Here is a 22,500-nt window from a genome sequence, read left to right on the forward strand (position 1 = left end):
TTAAAATTAACGGACTGTGTGAAGCAGATATCATTCCCTGAATAAGCTTAATTTACATTGACGCTGTGTTTCTGTGCTTTGCCAAACTATTAATGCCCCTCGAACTTTTCCATGTTTTACAACAACATAGACACAAGCGTCAATTTATTGTCTTTTGATTTTATGCTAAACCAACACAAAGTACTACATAATTGTGAAATGAAATAAAAATCATATTTTTTTTAATGGCTCACAAACAATATGTTGCACTTATTTGTAGCCTCTTCCTCCCTATTTACTCTGATACTCCTAAGTAAAAAGCCCTGTCTTCCAAAAGCTCATAATTTGTAAATAAAATTAATTTTCATATATTTATTATGTCATTATATAAGAGAAGCTGTGTTTAGGTACAAAACAAAGCCCTAAGATTTAAGTATTAATCAGAAGTTCTTTTTCCTTATAAACACACAACAGAAAACCTCATTATAAGATTACTTTGGCATGTCACATGATACAATCTACTGAGATATGTGAGCTTTCCGCTCATTTTCCTTTGGCTGCAAAATCAAAGGGGTTCGGCCTAAAACTGGCAGTCTGCTGCTGCAGGGACCATATAGTAAGGCTCATTTTGACATTTTATTTGCAAACAAGGATTGAAAAATGAATCCATCGGAACAGAGATATCCCTGAAAACCTTGCAACTGTTTTGGCTTTCCCCATTACTTCACAATTACACACCTCTTTGTGTTAGTCTATCACATAAAATCTCAGGAAAATAGAGTGAAGTTTGTGGTTGTAATGAGACAAATGTATGGGTACTTCTGCAAGGCACTGTAATTGAGTTTAGGAGAAGCCAGGTGTGCCATTATGTTTCAAATTATCCATGAATGCCAAAAGGTTAAATCAAGTGTATAGGAAGCAGTTATTGACTGCAGAGTGTTTTACAGAATGTACCTATACCATAACGAATGACTGGGCAAATAACTCTTCCTTCTTTTGTGGTATGAGTGTGTGTGTGTGTGTGTGTGTGTGTGTGTGTGTGTGTGTGTGTGTGTGTGTGTGTGTGTGTGTGTGTGTGTGGGGGGGGGGGGTGTGTGTGTGTGTGTGTGTGTGGGTGTGTGTGTGTGTGTGTGTGTGTGGGGGGGGGTGTGGGTGTGTGTGTGTGGGTGTGTGTGTGCGTGTGTGTGTGTGTGTCACCCGTACCTATGCACGGGAAAGAGCTATTTACCCCAGTACTCCATTTCCTCATCTCCTCTCCATCTTATCTTCTTGCTTGTCTTGGTGCAGAAAATAGTAACAGGGAGTTGCAAATGCATTCTTTGTTCAATATGTTTCTTAAAACAGGTAGAGCCCATGCAACAAAATGCCAGATGAGACATGACATAATGCAGAGCAATGAGAGTGAGAATGCAGTAAACTTTCAGTTATAAATTAGGTTAAATTATAAGGTTGCTTTATGTCTTTAATGAACTATCTGCTCAGGAACTGAGCTATCTTCTGCCTCAGTTTGAGGCAGAAAGATATTTGAAAGCACACACTGCATACAAATGAGAGTGCAGCTACTGTGTCTACAGCTATAACTGTTGGTTGGTTGTGTGCATATTTTTTTGTTGTTTGTTTTACAGCTAGCATCTCACAGTGTGGTGGTTGTTAGTGGGCCTCTCCACCCCTCAGCCTTTCAGCCAGTCTTACCAGGAAGTCAACCATCCATGTGGTGCCTCTCTCCACTCTAATTAAACTCTCTGTGGTTCCCAACTCCAACCAGAAAGACACAACCTCGATGCCAGACTCAGCATTTGCCTTTTGCCAAGACCCTCTATGTGCGTTCGTGTGCGTGTGTGAGTGTGTGTGAGGGCCCATAACCATATTTGCTTCTCATTTCACTCAGTCAAGACAAAGTGTTGAAGAGTCTGCCAAGGCACAAGGCGAGCAGCAGGGGGAAAATAAATACAATTGTAGAGCCGAGACAAAGAAGGATCTACTGTAGACAGCATATTTGAATGGTTGCCTCATGGATGGAAGAGGGACTATAATGGATTTAGAAATCAAGGAGAAAAAAAATAGGCAAAGCAGGAGGATAGTAATTAACTCTGAAATATTCCATCTCTGAGGGATCATGGGAATTAATAGAGGCTTTGGTTTGGATTTTGTACCTTTCTTTCTGTTGTGGCATGGCAGTCTGGTTCCTGTGTGTATACCCGCATGTGTGTGTTTGCATGTTGATGCCTGCATGTGTCTCACCATAGACCAGAAGGCTCGGTGTGTGTGCCAGCAGTCCTGTGACCATATCTGCCTGACTGCCAGCAATGGTATCTAGGTGTGACTTTGTACCCCCCACTTATTGAAGTTCATCCAAGCATTACAAGTTAATCCTCCATAATAGGCAAAAAGAACGAATGGGGGTAGTGGTAGGTTCGGTGGAAGGAACAGAGGGTGGGATGAAGGGTATTAAAAGGTATCTTTGCATGTGTTGTAGTCTGCAGTGTGTTCTGTGTGGCAATCAGAACATAGATTTGGGGTCCACAGACAGCCCTTCATGTTGGTGGTGCTAGTGTTTATAGCCAGAAAGTCAGCTCATGTGACTGAGATTAAATCTTAGCATTGACTGTCTGTATGCTCTGACTATAAATATGTCTTTGTATGATAAGAACGCATTGATTTAAGAAGAAGCGTGCTAATGAATCATTGAGGAAGTGAGAAAGTTAAGCTGCAAATCATACCAGGAGTCCAGTTGAAGCCATCAATCTTTGCTGCTTAGTGACAAAAATGCACTTATATGAGGTGTGCTTAAGTATGACTACTACTTGGAATTTTTTGCGTTTTGTCATGTTTTTAAATTCTTTAGAAGCAAAAATGTGAGGGGCGCATTTCTATTCAAACCTTCTGTGTCAAAGCACATATTACCAGTGTATAATCACTGGTAATATCTTGGGAAATGTGTGATTGCTTTTCTTTTTTGTAACTTCATAATAATGTTCCCACTACTCTTTGTGAGCTGTTGCACTTTGGCCACAAAAAAAGAAAAAAATCAGAAAATCGAGTGTTGGCTTCCAAGTTGTCTGTTTATATATTTTTGTATTGCAGACAATGCTATTACAATGACAATTAGCTAATGATAAAACAAGCTCAGTACAACTATTTGTTAGATTTTTTTCTACCAGCTTTGCACATCTTGAGACCGATGTTTTGGGAAATTATTAGCAAATAGCAGTGGTAATTCTCTGATGTCTGAGGATTGAAGGTTGGCTTTGCTCAGCCTTCACAGAGCTGGTGATTGTATACCCGTCAAATGTCTGTCTCTTGATTACACCTATCTCCTTCTTGAATTTAAGATTTCTGAGCTGTTATCATTTGCTAGAGTATTTTTCCAGAAATGCACACACACAAAGGGGCATGCTCCTTCTCGAGCTCTAACTTTCACACCCTGTGCCCTTGTCTTTCCCCTTCACCCTATCTCCCTGCCACTGGGTTTACCCATTCCTCTTTATCCCTCTATCTGTCCCTTACACACAGGCTTTACCAGCCTGCTGAGCATGATGGCCTGTTTTGAAAAAATAGCGCAATGGGTGGATAAGAAAATAGCATAAAGGATAAGGGACATAGAGAAAGAAAAGAAAGGAGGAATGAATCAAGGCGTACACCAGTGGCCTGTTATCTCATTACAGCGGCACTGGCTTGTCATGCCCGACTGACTGGGCCCCTAAGGAGGACCCTCACCCCCTTATAAGACCCTCTTTATTCAGCAAGCGCTCTCGCATTTTAGCTTGGGCACAAAGAAGGGCAATTCACTCTGGTTTCTGAGCTGTCCGCACCAGATTTGTGTATCCTGGTCCTACCGAGGCGCACAATTGAACCTACAACACTGGCACAGGCACATCGTCTGCGGCCTTGTTAGTCACTAGTTATGAAATGATGCTTCCAGATAATGGAGGCTAATGGGGAAGAGTGGATATCCATTTGTTCCACCATTTTCCCCCTATTCCAGCTCTCTAACATAATCCCATGTGGGTTTTGGAAAAGAAACTCAAGAGGGAACTGCTGTCAGCTGAAGAAGTGAAAATGGGTTTCCTCTCTCTGCCTTTTCTCCCTTTTCTGCCAAGCTGAAGCCTCATTAGACGAGAAGGGAGGGCTGCTTCTAAATGAGATGGGCAGAGTGCTACTCAGCACTGCAACAGACAGTGAATGAGAGACAAGCAAGGGGAGGAGAGAGACCCTGGAAGAGGATGCAACAGATACAGAAAATGCAGGCAGAGCAATTCTTACTGAAGTAGAGCCAAAATGATTTATGGAAAATACATACAAGCTGGAGTAGAGCTGCAATTGTAATTAGGGCCAAGGTGGGCAAAATTATACTAAATAGGATCATTTTTATTCTTGTTTGTGAAAATAAGCTTCAGATTGGCCTTTGGAAAGATTATAGATCACAGTAAAACTGAAAACCAAGAAGAAGAACTGAATATCAGCAAATCTAAAACTTCCGGGCAGTTGGCAGTTTTTTTTTTTTTTTTTTTTTGGTGATAGCCTTAGTAAAAGATAGACTGCAAACTCTTGCAGTCTTCCCATTAGCAGGGAAGCCATGGCAATCAAAATGAACAGAAATAAACACAAATCGTGAGAAATTGCCTGTCAACTGGAATGACTTTGTCTTATTTTCAATTTTTATGTTTTCTGTTCAAAAGGTATTAAAATGCATTCCTTTTTTAGTTATCTAGTTTATTTAAATATATCTGAAGGTCTTAAAACTCTTTAAAGAGATTTTGTGTTCCAGTACAGTGCTGACTATATAATAAATTATTAATCTTAAGCTTACAGCCACAATTCAGTGTGTGTTTAAGTGATTGCAATCACAACTTAAAGTAAATTTTACTATGAGCTACTTTGTCCTGTCTTGTGAAACCAGTGCTGATGAATTGTTACACCTTCATCTGATGTAAACATGATTGATCACATGCAGAATGAGAAGAAGCAGGAAGCAGTCATCTTTACAATTCTGTCATATTGCTCCCTGCTCCATTAAAGAGAGAGATGGTTAGAGAGCCAGAACATTTTTGCTATTTACCTGTAGGCCCTCATTATGTTTACCTCATCTCACATTGTTTGTGTAATCCATCCATGCAGGGAGAGACCTCTTTGTCAGACCAACCAAACACTTTGGTGCTACAATTCAGCAAGAGGTGACAGCTGGGGGAAAAAAAGATGACTGATGGAGGTTGTGGTTGAAAAGAGATGTTGAGAGGTGAAAGCAGATATGCATGTTTGTATGTGTGTTTTAGCTGTTTGGAGTTGGAGCAGTATGAGCTGGTAAACGGGCTACTGTAAATATACCCTCAGATATTCCTCTCCAGTCTCATCAGTATTAAAATACACTGAGTATTGGTAGCACAGCCGCTGATATTTGACCTACAGACAAACACGTAATGCACCTTGTCCATTTTCGCAGTCTACTGCCTATCACAAATCTCACTTTCTCTATCACGCTGTCTGTCTTTTTAATTTTTTTTATTTTCTACCTAACACTACTTGTCCTGTTATATTTTTGGAAGCACACACACACTCATTCGTGGACATCCGCTAATGGAGTTGGTTTTTATTACATCAGATGGACTAAAGAGCTATTTTAATGCAGAGTATTTATCTGCACAGCATGTTTGGAAATGGCTTGCAGAATGAATTGATTCAAGGATAGATCTATTGGGGAAGCGAGAGCGACGGCATAGGCAGCAGCACTTTGTCCTAACCCTTTTAGTGAGATTAGCTGTAATGTCTACCCACTCATTTCTATTAAGTCAGCTCTGCTATCCTTTTTATTCTTCCTAACTTCAGGGTTCTGTCTATAGTTTGAGCTCAAATCAGTTTTTTTGGTATGCTGAGGTTGTATACCAACTGGCCTTATAAAGTCAGAGAGGGGGAAATAAAGGGAAAGAGGAATGCAAATTAAACCCAATCTTTGCAAACTGCATCCAAAACCCATTAAAATGTTTTATTGAGGTTTTGTTTGTGTGTTTTGCATTCATGTGCTGTTGAGAGCCTGAACCTGGGCTTTTATATATATATATTTTTTTATCTTTTAATGTCTTGCTTTACGTTCAATATCAAATTCAAGTTCATATTAAGATTGACAACATTGCAAAGTTGAATCACAACATCTCTTGGCAAAGTAGCTTGTTGAATCTATAAATGTGCACCACTAGTGTAGCTTTGTAGCTTCCTTTTTGAAACCACATAGGAGGTTGTAATGCTCTGCGGATAGTTGACGTCAGGTTGGAAATGCTTATCTGCATCTAATCAGTTAATAATAAAACTACCAAACTCTTTACCAAGCTTCAAGCTGCAGTGTCATTTTCATTTTGACTGGTTGAGATGATTGTAATGAATGCTCAAGTGAGTTTGCCCCACAAAAAAATCCTGTCAGACTGTAAGCTCAGATTATTGTAATTCATTTCTAAGAACAAATAATCTGCATGAGAAATGAATATATATTTTGATGTTTACTGAATGTTTCCAATTTTAGAGAAAGGTAATCACTGAAATTAAAGTAAGGAAATGATGGTTATCCAATTCTGGGTTGTAGCAAAATGTAAACTAATACACTTAGATGCTGTAAAGGACAATATGACTGGAGATTCTTTTAGCTCAGAACATTTTCCTTCCTGTCTCAGCACTCCAGTTACTTGTCTATAAAATCACCCCATAATAAAAGGTTTTCAATATTGAAGACGCTAACCTTTATTAATGGAGTCAAATGTTTTATTCTAGAAATACTTGAGCATTGCAGCTCTTTTCCTTTTGTGATGCATTTAATCAAAACGTAAAATTGCCGAAACACTGACCTTTCAGAACATCTCACAAACTGAATTTAAAGTTCTCCACAGTAAATAGGAGCACTATGCCTAATATTTTTCTACTGAGCTTCAAGACAAGGGTCGGTGCTTTTTGGTATGCTTCTCTGTCTGTTTCTATTGTAATATAGCCCATATGACTGACCCGTACCGCAACATTCCTGGGCCAAATTCAGTTGTAGGTCCCTAAGACAAGTGTATGGTAAGGTTAGTGTAAAGCTATTGGTGTCACACACCACAGTCCATTGACTGTGAGATAGAAGAACATCATAGTTTGCAGCAAACACTAGACATACAAGTTTGTCACGTTTATTGTTGCACGAGAATGATGCAACATTAGCCATTTGGGTTGAACTCCATCTGCCCAGATAAACCCAATGTGAACACTTTCCTGAATTTGTTCTATCGTAAACTAGCACACTGCACAAACTCAGTGGAAACAAGGCATTAGAGAGTACCATTAATTTTTAGAAGAAACATACTTGCACTAACAGTGAATACAGTTTTATAGAATAAAACACCTTCTACGACAAAAATAAATTCAAAACATTGCCATAAATCTTTTAAATAGATTCAAATGTAACTTTTATGTGGTCTTGTATAATCCATTGAAGTCCAAATGTAAACTTAATTAAATACGATTAATAACCGAAACGCAATACAATCATAATCAGGTAGCCAGATTTGGATCAAATTGGACAGTCTTAATGAATTATTATTATTTTGCAATGCAGTCAAGTTCAGTTGATCATTTAATGCTGATGGCAAAAAGCAATTTAAGAAAGCATCGCTGACTGCTTTTAATTGTTGACTTGTATCAGTTTAACACCTGAACAAACCTGTATCTGCAGTGGGAAAAAAAAATCATAATTTTTGACAAGAAAAAATTGGGTTTAGTGTCCCGTCTGCAGGTTTTTAACCTTATTAAATGAAAGAATAACACATTTAATGACCAGGAGGGTTGTTGACATTTTTCTCAAACTGAGGGAGATAAATAAACCAGTTTTCTATTTTTGATTTGCAATTTCTTCCTCTATCATCTTCCCTTTGCTGACTTACCGTTTAGTTTTGGTCCTGTGGGCAATTTATGGTGTTTTCCGCCACTTCCATCACTGAATGCAACTCATTAGGACAGCCCATTATAGGCACCAGCAAGATTAGCGGCAACATATGCAAGCAGATTACCTCTGCCAAACACTGCATATTATTGTGGCCCATTAAGGCAAGTCATTTACTTTGATAAATGGGGTAGAGGCAGAGTGGAATTGAAAATGCACACGGGACTCTCTTTTCTCTCACTTCATCTTCCTTACTGTTTTTTTTTTTTTCAGTTTTGCTTTTTCATTTCTCTTCTGCATATGTTTGCAGTCTTGCGAAACCTTTTGGCTACCTTAACTTGGTCTCTTAAAAAAAAACCTTGTTCAACAAATTATTCCTATCATTTTTTTTCTCTTCATCGTCTCAATTCCCTGGTCCTTTCTCATCCTTTTCTGCCTGTAGATGTATTTCAAGGAAGGAAAGTAATAGCAAGAAAGAGATAGTGTGGGTAGAACAGGACAGAATATGGTAATTGGAGGGCCTGCGGCAAAGAGAGAGGAGGCCCTGATTCTGGGGCCCCCAAAACATTAAATATTAACACATTTTCTCATCTCTGTCCCTTTAGTGACATCCACTGATTGGGTTCTTTCTAGGTCGGTCAGGACACACACACACAGACACACTTTTTCGTCCTGTTCAATCTTTTCCAAATTGAATTGTCCCTGAAAATGAAAGCCAGCCAAGACTAAATGGTTTCCTGTAATTGGAGATGCTTTATGTTTGGTTCACTTTGAGTTACAGACTTATAATTCTAGTTTATATTTCAATCCATTTTTCCATATTATTCACATTTCTGCAGTCACCAGTCATTTTTTTAGGTACACCTTCATCATACTGGGTTGCACTCCCTTAGCCATAATTTGCAGAGGCATAAAAACACAATGTGAATCATTCCTTGTTTTTATTTCTCTTCATATTGTCTTCATTTCATCAGATTGCTTGGCTGCAAATTAAAAATGTTAATCTCCTTTTCCATCACATGTTAAAAAGGCATGGATTGTCAGTTCTATGCAGCCCGGAGTGTCTCATGAAAATACCTCCACATCATAGCACTGCTTCCTGTACTGAAAACCATGGTTAAGAGGAATCTATGCTTTCTTGCTGAATGTCACGACTCAAGTCAATACTCATCAAACCAGGAAACTTTTATTCCGTTTTGTCATTGTCTAGTTTTGGAGACCACATGCACATTTGAGCTTCAATTTATTTTAGCTGACAGAAGTAACACATTGTGGTTTTCTGCTGCTGTTGTTCATCTGGTTTGTTTTAAATTAATCCATGTATCATTTGCAAGATACGTAGATTTTGCATCTTGCATCTTCTTGCAAAAAGTGATTATTTGACTTATTTTCTTTTAACTCAGACAGTCTGTCTTCTCAGACTTCTGACATCAAGAAGACTTTTTCATCAAACACAACTGCTGCTCATTTCAGACAATTCTTTGTAAACCTGATGGATGGTGATGCACAAACACCCAGGAGATCAGCAAATCAGATTAGCTTATTTTGCACCAACAGCCATGATGCATTTGAAGCCACTTAAGTCTCTGTTGGTCGTCATTCTGATCCTCAGTTCCAGCTTCAGATAACTATGTTTACTATGTTCTTTAGACTTTAATTACTGAATGTATGAGTGGCTGATTCACTATTTGACCATGAACAATTGAATAAGTGCACCTAACTAAGTAACTGGTGAGTGTATCTTTTTTCCCTCTGCCTTTTGGGAAATCTTTGGAGTCAGTCAGTGCGTGCAGATTGCATCAACTGAAATGTATTAGCATTTTGAATGACTCAGAAATTCAGTGAGAGATGAGTGGGGTTTTACTTGGCTAATTCAAATGATGGACACTTTGCTCTATCACTAAGGCAATATATCAAAGCAGCCTTTCTAGGAATCCTTACACAGCACTAAAATTCCCCAGACTCATCCATTCTTCTGTCTATTTTTAATCTCTTACTTGAGTCTATTTCTTTTGTATTATTTTTTTATTTTTCCAACTGTTGCTTGCTCCAGGGAGGACAGTAGACTGCAGTGTCAGCAGACATTTATATTCGTCTTGTGGACTCTTTCTCTCCGTCTTCCATCTCTCCTTGTCCAGACTTTCATCTTCCCACTTGCACGCTTATGTCCAAAGAGGGCAAACACTCCCTCTCCCATGCACGTACAAATCCTCTTATTTACTGCGTGGCTCCAAACTCTTCTGTTTGAATGGAGTTGACTTCTCACCCGTTGCCGAGGCAGCAAGACTGATGAGGGGGAATTTCTCAGTGAACAAAAGGGTGCATGACGGGCCGACCTTGTAGCCCACTTCGCACTGTTTGTGTTGAGTTCCTAAACCACCATGAGATGATACAGAACACGAGTCGTAAAGCTGTGATTTATCAGTCACATTGACACACGCTGTAATCTTACCTCTTTGCCCTCTACTGCAGTGCAGACCCAGTGCCAATCCCTAATGCCTACAGGAAACAAAACTCACACTCCTAAATTATGTCATTGAAGTCAGAGATCTGGGAACGACGTTTTACCGAGCTTCATAGTATTTCAGGTTTGATTTAGAAAACAAGGACTATTTGCATGACCAGTCGAGTGATGGTATGTCTTACCTTGCAACATATCAACAACATTCTCACTAATAGAGGTCATACATTATTGTGTTACCAAGTTAGTAAAATTCAAACCGACAGCACAACGTTTTGACTAAAACTAACTCCACTATATTTGCCACTGGCAGCCATATTTATTTTCGACTTGGGAGTAGTGGAAAGCTTGGAGATTCCAAATTTTCCTAATGTCCTGCACAAATGCATGACTGGATTGAGATCTGGAAAATTTGGAGCCCAAGTTAATCCCTTAAAAATGTAAAAAATATATATTTCCGATCTACCAAATTTGATATCTTTCAAATACATTTTTAGATTTTTAAATAAAACACATTATAAAAATGTAGCAAAAAGAGAGGAAATGAAATTTCTTCTGTGGTATGTAAAAAAAGACAACAAAAAATTGTTTCAAACCTGATAAGAAAATACATCTAAAAAATATTAATGTTACTTTGTCAGTGCCATTTTGTTGCAGAAATCAAATGGAAATGTCCATTGAATTAAAATTTCTTGAAACCTGACAATCTTTGTTACCATAACATTGTTAAAAAATGTCAAAATCCTCTTAGTTCTGGAGCCTCAGGTGGCAGAAACCTGTTTGAAGTGAAAACATGATTCATCAGACCAGAACACCTTCCTCCTTTCTTCATGCTCCATTTATTATGCTCATACTTTTTGTTGGTATGTTGGCAGTGAACAAGGGTCAAGGGCACCTTGATTAGTCTGTGGCTATGTAGCCTCATATTTTATAGACTTATGAACTGTTTAATCTGACAATGAGTTTCCTCAACTACACTGGCTCGTCTGTTAGATCGGACCATGTCTCAGCCTTCGCTTCTCTTGTCCCCACTGAGCCTCATTGGGGCCAGTTTATCACTGAACTACCTTTGGTATGATGAATAGACAGCCAGGTCATCAGTGCACATGGCCATTTTTGCTGTTTTTTTAGTTTCATTGCTACTTCTGTAGCCTCATGTCATTGTTTATGTACATCTATTTGTCAAGGAGAAGTAACCAAATTTGGGAGAAATTTCATTTTGACTGGAGAAGATGATCGTGTGGGAAATTGCACATATGAAATTGTATCAGATTTACTGAGCTACAGGGAATATTTAAAACTTCTTGCCTTATGGTACCATATGGGGGGAGCTACTGTTCACTCATTTGCAGTCATTAAACTCTTCATTCCCTTTTGGCCCTGCTTTACAACATTAATGCTGATGTGAAAGTCATGGAGCCTTATGGCGGAAGGGGAGACTGCAGATGCAATCTCAGCCCATTGCAAATTGGCTTGTGTTTGACTCAGCTGCATTACGTCAACATCACGACCCAGAGAAGATCCGACCTTCCAAACTAATTTCTGTGTTCTCTCCATCCATTCTGTCCCGTCTTTCGTCTCATTTCACTTGTTTAAAAGGAAGCTCGACCTCTAAATCCACATAAAGTGAAACGTGTTTTAAGTGCTAATCAAATTGGTGCCATTGAAAGTGTGTTTTGCACTTCAGACACAGAAGATGAAACAGATTTTAACCAAGGGGATTGATCTAAGAGCTATAAAAGTGCAGCCTAAGAGAAAAGACAAATTAAGTTAACACTAAATCCTGACATTAAAAGGATACCGAAGCCTTAACTTATATGGGATTGTATTTTCAGGCATATCAGGTTTTATCTTCTGTGTTTGTGAAGACGTCATTGGAACTTCTTCAAATATAAATATATTAAAAGAAAACAGCATAAAAAGTCTGATAGCCTTCAGGTATAACTGTGAAAACTGTGAATTTGTGTGTGACTGCAGGGTCCCAGGTGTAAATTTTATTTTTACTTGAGGCAGCATCTGTACAAGCAGAGACAAAGACAAGCAGACCATCATTTATCCTGTAATTGTGGGGGCGATAGCAGGTGGCATCAGAGTAATAGCCAGTGTCCTTTTATCTCACCTTTAATCAACAATCCTGCTTCCGAAGACACACGGATATGACACTTTGCCTTCATAAAATACAGGAAATCCACTGAAAATGAGGGTACCTCTATGCAACATGCGAGAACTAAATCCTGTTTGACTCCAATTAAAGGCCTAGATATCGTCTATGACGGACATTAAATCTCTTCCATCCAATCAAAGTTATGGGAAGAGATGCTTTTAAAGGGCCTGGAAGTATCAGATTAGATTCATAAATCTGAAGCTGAATTTCAGATTGCTGTAATTGGGACTTTAGAGTACTGCTGTCAATGCTCTACTTAGCCAAGATCTTCAAAAAAAAAAAAAGTTTTCGTCTCCAGGACTCTTCTGATGATCACTTTACTTAATCCGTGGGTGTTTGAGTGAACAAGTTTATAAGGATTTACTCCATGTTCACAGAGGCTTAGCATTCAGAACATCAAGTTTCTGTTTTTGGAAAAGAAGCAATGAATTTTTATACATCATCCTAAGTTCACCATAAAACATCAAATTAAAACGATAGTTACAACCATTATAACAAGATTCCTACCTTTTTTATTTTTCTTGCTGTTTGACATAAATTAGTATAAAAGTTTTATGTTCAGTTAAGACTCCCACAAATATTTATATTTGCTAAATTTCAGAATAGCAAGATCATTTTTTTTAGATAAACATTGTTACTTTTCTAAACTGTAGAAGTTTACATATATTTTTGTAGCATTTGATAAAAATGCCTTATGAATTCATTTGGATCAAATCAAATTACAATATTGTGTCACATTATGAATGTTGGCAATTAACTTATCAGAAACTTACAAAGACTTCATAATCTTTTCTTTGTTAAGTTCTTTAATGTAATGTCAGTGCAAACTTCAAATATTTTTGACATTTAGCCAGCAGAAATAATTTAGTCATTCTAATTTAGATGGAAAAGAGAATAAACTCAGATTTAGTGTCAATAAGTGAAAAAACACAGTTGTACCCTGTCATAAAGTATCTGGTTTTATGACATAATTTGGTCTCAACTGTGCATGAATCTGTCATGGGGAAGGTTTGCAAAGGGCTCCTGTATAAAACAAGTTGAGACTACATCCATAGTTACTGTAATTGTCTGCCAAAAGAGATAAATTTATGTTGTTTATTGTGTGTGGAATCTTATCTACGTAAAGAACCGGATGACGCTGTAAGTGCTTCAGGATATTGGACATTTTATTAGATCAGTGGTCAGACTTGACATTTTCATTTTTATGGTCTTTGACAAATGTATGACTACTTTTATCAATAAATATTTTAAGATGACCTGAGTTTTGCATTTTCTTTCTCCTTGTTTTCTTTTCAGTCTATGGTACAATTTTCAGTGTAATTTATCCTTACAATCACTTTGCAAAACCATGATTTTAAGAAATATCAGTTACACATTAACGCTTTTACAATTATTTATTTGTTGTTTTAGTCCTCATGAAAGCTAAAACTGAGTCATTAATATTCCTTATTAAAGCTTTTGGTGAATTGGCACAATAAATGCAAATGAGTTGGAAAGGTTTAGCGTTAATATTCCTCTATTAAGTTCATGTCAGATCAGTTTATTTATACGTCAACAAATTTAATCTCAGTGTTCTTTACGACAAGCAGATCCAGATCATGTTGAGATATACAGTATCTAAGCTTGCTACAACTGATTTTAAATAAGTTCAGTTCATATGAATCAAATTAAGTCATAGTTAGAGTCAGCTCAAATGACCCCAGTTCAAACCAATTAAAAAAAGCGATATAGTCACATATTCAACCTGCCATATACTACTGACTATACTTTGTTTAGCTAATACATATTGTACTCTGATTACCATCAATTACCCTTTGAGTGATAGCATATTTTGATCCCTGGTTCCTTCATTTCTTTTATCCTTTCAGATGCACAACCAGGAGTACTTTCTGTGTTCAAGGAAAATATCATCTATTAATAATAAATTATTTAGCATCAGAATAAATCTAATTATTTTGTTTTTATTAATGAATTGAACTGACCACCCTCAATTACATTCCTTTCTTCCTCAATATCTTTTTTGCTTCCAGCATATGACTTTGGTGAACATCTATTCAGTTCTATATAAAGTAATTTTATCTTAGAAGTCAACATTTAGAGAACAATATCGTCATCGGTGGACATATCTGCATGCATGATGTCAGGCTGCAATTATCTTTACACCCTTCCAAGAGGACAGACATCTGGCTTGTTCTCATTAGCTGTATCTTTGTCTCTTGGTCACTAAAGCCTTATTCTCCAAATGGTATGACTTTTTTTTCCAACCATGTTACTTCCCGTCTTGCTGCTTGTCTATCATCTGTGTGACTCGAGGTTTCTCACTCTCTCCCATGCTGCTCTCTATGTGGCCCTCATTGTTGGTTTGCCGATTGAGTCTGGAGCTCGCAGCAGCTGCTGTTCCCCAGCGCTGCACCTGTTCCTGCCTCATCACTCAGGCGTTGATGGAGTCCTTGCCTTACAAGGTCCCACCCTGACAGAGGGAGTCTGCCCCAGAAAGGCTCTGACCCACACACACAAACCCAGCTCACATGCACACATGCGGTGTAAACCCATGCTTATTTCTGTCTCAAATTGTCACCCACTAAAACTTTAGGAGGTTCAAGAGGAAATCACTAATGAAGTTTGAATTTGTTTCCGGATACTTAATTATTATATAATAACATTTCAATTTTATTCCTTCTTACCTGTAAATACAGTAAATAATCATCTTTGGGATGCAGTGAGTTTTTGCAACTTAAAGAAAAATCACAGCACTTACTTAGAGAATACACACAGGGACACTTTCCTGTTTGTTTTACTCCATTACGTCTCCACCTCCACAACAAACTGTATTGTTGTACTGTTGCAATATGGCATGGCAAGCAGATTGATGTGTGCACTTAGTGAAAGAGGCCCATAAAAACAAGATTTGAATCTGCTCCAGTCCTTAATATTTACAGGAAATTGTCAGTGCTAGCTGGATGAGGGGAAGATGACTCGATTCTTACCAACAAAGATTTCTGCTCACAGGCTATGCGAGCATTTTGTTTGTGGAAGTGAAACTGCATTGTGCTTCTGCTACTTTCTTTGTAAGAGTAAATAGATAGACTTACAATCAATTTCATCCCCTGATGGCTTCAAATGAAAATATTCTAGGCTTTCTTGCTTAAAGATAAGCTTGAGAAATGCGTTTCGTCTCAGTTCCAACTGAATGCACCTCCGAATATGAGTTTTCATTAGCATAAATTTAACTGGGAAAATCTGTTTAAATAGAAAAGAAAAGGCAGCTATTTACAGCTGTAAAAAATACAGCACATACATACCAAAAAAGAAAATAGTTGCTAAGTCACAACATGGAAAAACCATGATAAAAAATTCAAAGCACAATAAACTGAGTAAAATATGGAAGAAATAATGTCATAGAGAGCTGAGTGGATTTCAGCATGTGGTAATCAGAAAAGTGTGATGCAACTTCCAGTATTCAACACTTTCGACTGATCAGCAGCTCTTTCAGTATATTTAGAAGGATTTTTCCATCTATTAATAGTTGATGAACAATTGCAAAGACCTCAAAAGAGTCTCGCACTCTTAGACTTTTTATTTATTTAACCAAAGAGATTTTTCAAGCAGCCGCTTCTTGGTCAAGTTGCAACAAAAATCTTAACCTATTATTACCCAGTGTTGCAACGCTCCAGTCAAAATTCAGACCACAGTCGACAATTTGTGGCAAGACTTGAAATTTTGTTCTGTCCATATTTGCCAAATATGGACAGCACGGCTTTTAGCAGTTTAATTAGTAGAAGAATATGAAAACCATGTCTTATTTTTTTAATTCTTCACAGTATTTGTTTTGATTTGTCACATAATTTCCCAATTAAATGCATTGAAGCTTCTGATTGGCATCTGACAAGTTGCTTGTGCTTTTGCTGTTAGCTTCATTACCTCTTACTGTAGGTGATTAAGTCCTTCATGACATTGAAGCTGTGTCCCCAGCACTGTTTGCTTTGCCAACTTTCAAAGCCACTAATCCTGTCTGAGTTTTGGACCTCACACACACACACACACACCCACACACACACACACACACACACACACACACACACACACACACACACACACACCCACACACACACACACGCACACACACACACACACACACACACACACACACACACACACACCCACGCCCACTCACACACTGACATTCATCGTTCATCACATTGTGTGTGCTGCCCTTCCCTATGTTTGGTTCAGAGTAATCTTCTGTACACTTCCTGTGGCAGTGTTGATGCGGGGTTTTATGATCCATCACTGTAATATATGCAGTCTGAAGTCTAAGTCACCTCTCTTGGACCCCTAGCTGTATTATGCAGAGGTAAACAGTTCTCTGAGTTACATCAATCATCTATCACTTTTCACAAGAGTTGTGTTTGGATTAGCAAGAGAGAGAAGCAGGTAATATCTATAAAAACTAAAAAAAAGAGTATATGGTGACTTAAAAAACACTGTGCTGTACAACAGACAGCGCAGTGTTTTTCTTTTCTTCTCTCTCCATCCCCCTTTCTTCTTTGGCTTATTATATCGCCAACTTGCAAATCCTTAGCTTCTGTTGCAAATAAAAGACTTGAGCACTGGGTATTAAAAGATGCTCTTTGAGATTTAGGGATAAAAGGAGGCATGCCAAAGAGAAAGAGGCTCCTGGTATGATGTCCAGAATATGACAGTAGGTGAGACAAAAACAAGAGAAGAAAAAGAGGACAAGAGAGCGAGAGGATCCAGCTGGCTCTTTTCATAATGAGAGGCTCCCTCTTTCTCTCTTTGTGTGTGTGCGTGCGTGCATGTGTGTGTGTGTGTGAGAGAAAGAGGAGAAAAAAGAAAGAGATGCAGCAGAGAGAGGAGGCAGACAGGAGGGTTTTAAAGTTCGTTTCACATTAACTTTTCAGTAGATGTGGGACTGACACAACCTCTGGTCTCCTCTCTGCTTCTGCTGCAGACTTTGGATGCTTTTCCCTCACACAACATACTTAGCCAGAGCTTTTTTAAAGGAGTTAGGATGCTCATAAATATCCCATGCATTATAGATGTACTGTAAGGGTGTGTGTGTGTTTATGTTTTATGTGGGTGTGTACAGGTCACAGTCTGACCATATTGTTCCCATCTGCTTTTCTACCCGCTCAAACACACCTCAAACACACCTCAAACACACCTCGCACACACTTTCCCTCTCTTTAACAAAATCCGATTATCTAGCCTGCATCAGCTAACGAGGCCCCTCTGCCACCACTCACCCCCACCCCTCCGTACACTCCAGTAGCCCCCAATGGTCTTCCTTGTTTCTTTTTCTCACTCTCACACAATATGATAGCCATCGGCCTGTTTCTGTAAATACACAATCACTGCAGCACACACCCACATGCTACTCCGGGCTCAGATTGGATGGAAGACTCCCTAATTATTCTTTAATTGCCCGTCTCTGTCTGTCCAGCTGCCCCATGTGTATAAAACACAGAGCGGCGGCCTGATTGATCATTCTGGACTCAACATGTTGCGAATTGCACCAAAAGATACGTCTGAGAGGGAGACAGAAAAGAAATCAGTGAGCAGCAATTTGGCAGAAGAAGCAGGATGTGATGCAGATGGACTCTGCTGATTTAGATTTTCATTCCTTATAATTGAGTCCTACCAGACGTCAGCACCACCTAATCGTTCTCAGTGGATTGTTTGTTTTGTAAATTATGGCAAGAATCTTTCACCAAATGCTTCAACTCATAACAGGTCTACATCATTATACAGTAAAATAAAAAGAGGGCTTTGACAGTTGTGGAAGTGAGAGTGGGGTGTTGTAAACCCGTTATGTTTGGCAAATTTGCACCAGTGGTTGAAAAATGTTCTTAATGTGTGATGCAAGAATGAAACACAGATGTTACAATATTTCCTCCTGAGTTGAATAGGATTGTTTTAGTGTGACTTGCATGGCTCAAAATAAACTATTAGCCAATGTGATTTAATAATCAGTGAAGAGGCTTCACATTTGCTCTGGAAAAGGCTATATCTCCCCTTTACCCTCATGAGTTATTGTTACAAAAAGAGTCTTCTTTCCCCTTATTGCATCAATGCTCAAGGTTTTCTGCCAAACCGTTATTTATTTAAATTTTTCTCAATTTATTCTGCTCATGTGACATCAGTAGCAGTCAGAAATACTAAGAGGTAAGGACAAGGTTGTCCAATCTGAGTTCTAACAGATGGCTCAAACACTAGTGAGGAAACTGAAAATGTTCTTTGCTTTCAGGAATGGTGAAATCCACTCTTTAAATCATCTAAAGAAAGCTGCAGTATGAAGTATTACAACTTATTGTCAAAGCTTGTGTGTCGTCTTCTAAATTAAACCATTTTAGTTATTTGTAGTATAATTGCAAAACTTTTTAAAGATTATAATTGAAACAATTTTTTCACTGCTACATGCAGTCATAATTAGACAATGCGCTCTAATTCAGAGTTTTGTCCGATTTCTGATCTGCAACTTTGGATCTTAGATGCTTGAGGTCGAACAGTCTTGGACTTTTCCTTACAGAGGAAAACGTCTCTTCAAAACCTGTAATATAGGTAGATATAGGAAAATAGTACACCATTTTCTAGGTTTTGTGCTTTGACAAACCAAGAATGTGGTGTAAAACAGGGTTTAACTTCTGATTTAAAACGAAGGGGTTCAAGGTTGACATTTGCCCAGGAATTAGCATTTTCCATTTGAAATTTCAGTCTGCACAGCTAGAAAAGAGAAAGCTTACCCTAACTTTGAGATTTCTAATAAAGTTTGAGATGTCCCAAATCTCATTAACATTTAAAAGAATAAAATAGTGCACCTGTGCAGTACTTACTACTGCCTTTGTGCTGACAGCTGAAAGTTTTCTTCTCTCTATAATCTTGAAATGTAGAAAATGCTGTTTCTTTTTATATCACTTCTTCATACTTTCCTATTGTTTTTTAAGTAGCTAATTGTATGTCTTCTTTTTCAATAACACCTTCTTATTGTTTGCACAACCTGGTAGCAACTGGTATGGTTGCTGACCAGAAAAGTTCATTTTTTGTAGCTTCTGCAGACTGAACACCAAACAGGTTTAATCAATTTAAAAAATAATCAGCTAATTCCAGTGAATTTGGTAGATCTCTAATTTTAAAATTGGAAATGTTAATTCATCCCCTCAAAAGAATATTTTTGTTCTCTGAATGTGCTTAAATATGTTTAAAGTGGGAATGCGGCAAAGTTTTAGCCTCTGAAGACCCAACTGGAAGGTTTGCTTGCAGAGAACATGTAAAGTATCAGATGTTGTGCTTCCACAGGCGACTCTTCCACTTCTTATTCTAGGACAGTATGTCCCATTACATCTGGCAAAAACATTTTAAAATGAAAATACACGTTCTAATATAAACTCACTGCCCTTTTACCTTGTGCGTCTTCCTGTTTTTGTCTGATTTCTTTTTACCCCTTGGTGACACTGAAGAGAAAAATAATTCTGCACTCATACAGAACATGAACACAAACCCAATTGTACAGTTTTAACTTAATCAGAAAAGTGTGATGCTAAAACAGAGTTTGAAAACAGCAATCAAAACAAAGTAATGTTGTTTTTAGTTTTCTGGGTGGTCTGATTACCACGCTACCACCCCCAGGCATAGTTTGTTGTAGCATGGGGCTAGCTTAAAAAAGTTTTAGCAAAAGTTGCAGTTATTAGTGCCATAATTACTATAAACCTAAAAGAATTCCAATTACTGTATCTCACCTTGTAAAGGGAAAAACCTCCGACACATGTCCCAGAAGGACTTTAATGTTTTGTGTGCGACAATGTGTATTTTTCCCATGTAGCAGTCAACGGGACGCTTAAACCTTAAGTGCTGTTGAAAAGCTCTGTGCTTCATTTACTCAAACATTCATACATTTGCTTGGCTCCTTTGTTGTTTGTTTTGGCGTAAAAATAGAGAATTCCTTTTATGGCTTTCCCCCCCTTTACAAACATAGGCCATGAGTGTCAGTTTGCAAAACCAGTCATCTTGAGATTGAATAATTTTATGAGGAGGAGTGGAAAAAGAAGAGAAGCAGGATTAAAATAGAGACAAGGGAAGTGAAAAAGTAACCGAGCAAAGTAAGTGAGAGGGTAAAATGTTGGACAGAGACGTGAGATCTTTTTATCAAATGTCAGCACTTCACTGATCTTTGACCTCTTAGTGGTTTGTGGGGTTGTGGTGAATCGCAGTATCTGACCACAGTGGAACGACGCAAAGCTAAAATAGTGCTTAATTTTGACAGCACACCCTATTGTCGTCTTCCAATTTTTTGTTTTTGTTTTTTTTACTCCAGGGGGTTTTGTGGACTCTAGTGTCCCTTATATGAAAGTAGGCTGACAGGAAAGGGGTAAGGAGAGCGGGGAAGACATGCGGCAAATATCGTCGGGTCCGGGAATCGAACGTTTGGAGACTCAAGGCCTCCAAACGTGGGTCACGTTACCTCCTATGCCACCACAGCACGCCAACCTCCAAAATTTTTTAATGCGCCGTGTCTTACCTTCTTTTTTAAGACTGATAACAAGACATCCATCACTTAGCTCCTCTCATCTCTCTGCAGACATTTTATAAAAACTCTTTCATCCTCTCCTTCTCCTTCTCTCTGCCTCCTTAATAAAACTAGCCTGTCAAACCGCTACGGTTCCCAGAAGTCTATATTCTCTCCACTCTTGGCAGATTTTCACAACAAATAAATTATTCAGTCATGGATTTTGTAGTCTAGAAATTGATGGTATGATTAATTTATGTGATCATACAGAATATTGGGTCTGTGTATTTCATTAGCCATATGCATGCCTGCAGTTTAAATATTAACTTCAGTTTATATATAAGGGTGTTTTTGAAGCATTTCTAATTATCTTCTTTGGTTCAATGCTTTGTTTTAGCACAAGCATGGCTCAGTTGTTAAAAAAAACTTTAGTCTATTTACCGACATGTTGAATAAATCTGGCATAAGTTATACTGACAGGCCCGGAAAGTGCATGCCTAAATTGGGAATGACAAAGACTGGTCATGTTTATCAACGGATTTCTAACTCAATATAGCATGATAACTATATTAACCTTTTATAGTACTGTCTTTTTTTCTACAACTTTTTGTCATTTTGATTGAAAGCATTTGGAAATTAGAGATTGTATTTGCAGAAATTGAGCTCCTTTGCTTCCCCCAGCTCTCGATCCTGTTTCTCAGCAGCTCATATTGTAATTCAGTCTTGGGGAATAAGTTGTCTGTCCCTGGAGAAAGTAGCCCAGGCCCATTTTGTTCCTCAGCTGCATAGTCTTGCATGGGAATCTGGGACACTGGGTGCATCCTAATGTCTGTTGAAATGGGAGCACACCAGTCCCAAGGGCTGCACTGCTTCTCCTGTGGTACCTTAACAATGCGGATGTGCTGCTCCTGCATTAAAGAACAGCTGTGGTCCTAATAGTCAGTTTCCAGAACCAATTCAAGAATGATTACATATTTCAAAGATTTTGGACCTCCTGACATTATCTTTCCACCAGAAAGATTTACCTATATTTCTTTCTTTGTCTCTTACATTCTTGCTTAGGATTCTTGCTGTGCTTAGGATTCCAGATGTGTTGAAAGAATATTTTTATGGAGACTGAAATGAAATTCATTTTTTAAAAACAAGGCAATACCATTCCCTATTTTTACTAAACCATTCGGCTACATCTTAACAAAGTGAATTGAGTGAGACACTGCACTCTTTAAAAATATACATTTTATGCCCCCTAAAAACCTGAATTATCTCCAAATTAAGGTTTGGGAGACTTTGGAGTTAATGGTGGGTTTTGGAACATTTTTCTGCTACTTACCTAGGTACTTAAGCTGAAAGCCAGTTTTTGATATTCCCCTTTAGGATTTGCATGTAGACAGCAGAATGCCTGGTTCAATCAATTGCAGCAAGTCACAAAGCAGCTCCAAACACCACAACGTTCTCACCATGTTTTTTTTTTTCTA

General features: G+C 38.2%; 1 protein-coding gene across 1 annotated transcript in view; it reads left to right on the top strand.

Moving 5' to 3' along the window:
• Positions 1 to 22,500, top strand: part of LOC129357018 (basal cell adhesion molecule-like) — a 56,134-nt gene that overhangs the window by 19,004 nt on the left and 14,630 nt on the right. The window lies entirely within an intron of this gene.

This window comes from Poeciliopsis prolifica, unplaced genomic scaffold (genome assembly GCF_027474105.1).
Source record: "Poeciliopsis prolifica strain line A6 unplaced genomic scaffold, Auburn_PproV2 SCAFFOLD218, whole genome shotgun sequence".
In the NCBI taxonomy this organism is placed as follows: Eukaryota; Metazoa; Chordata; class Actinopteri; order Cyprinodontiformes; family Poeciliidae; genus Poeciliopsis; species Poeciliopsis prolifica.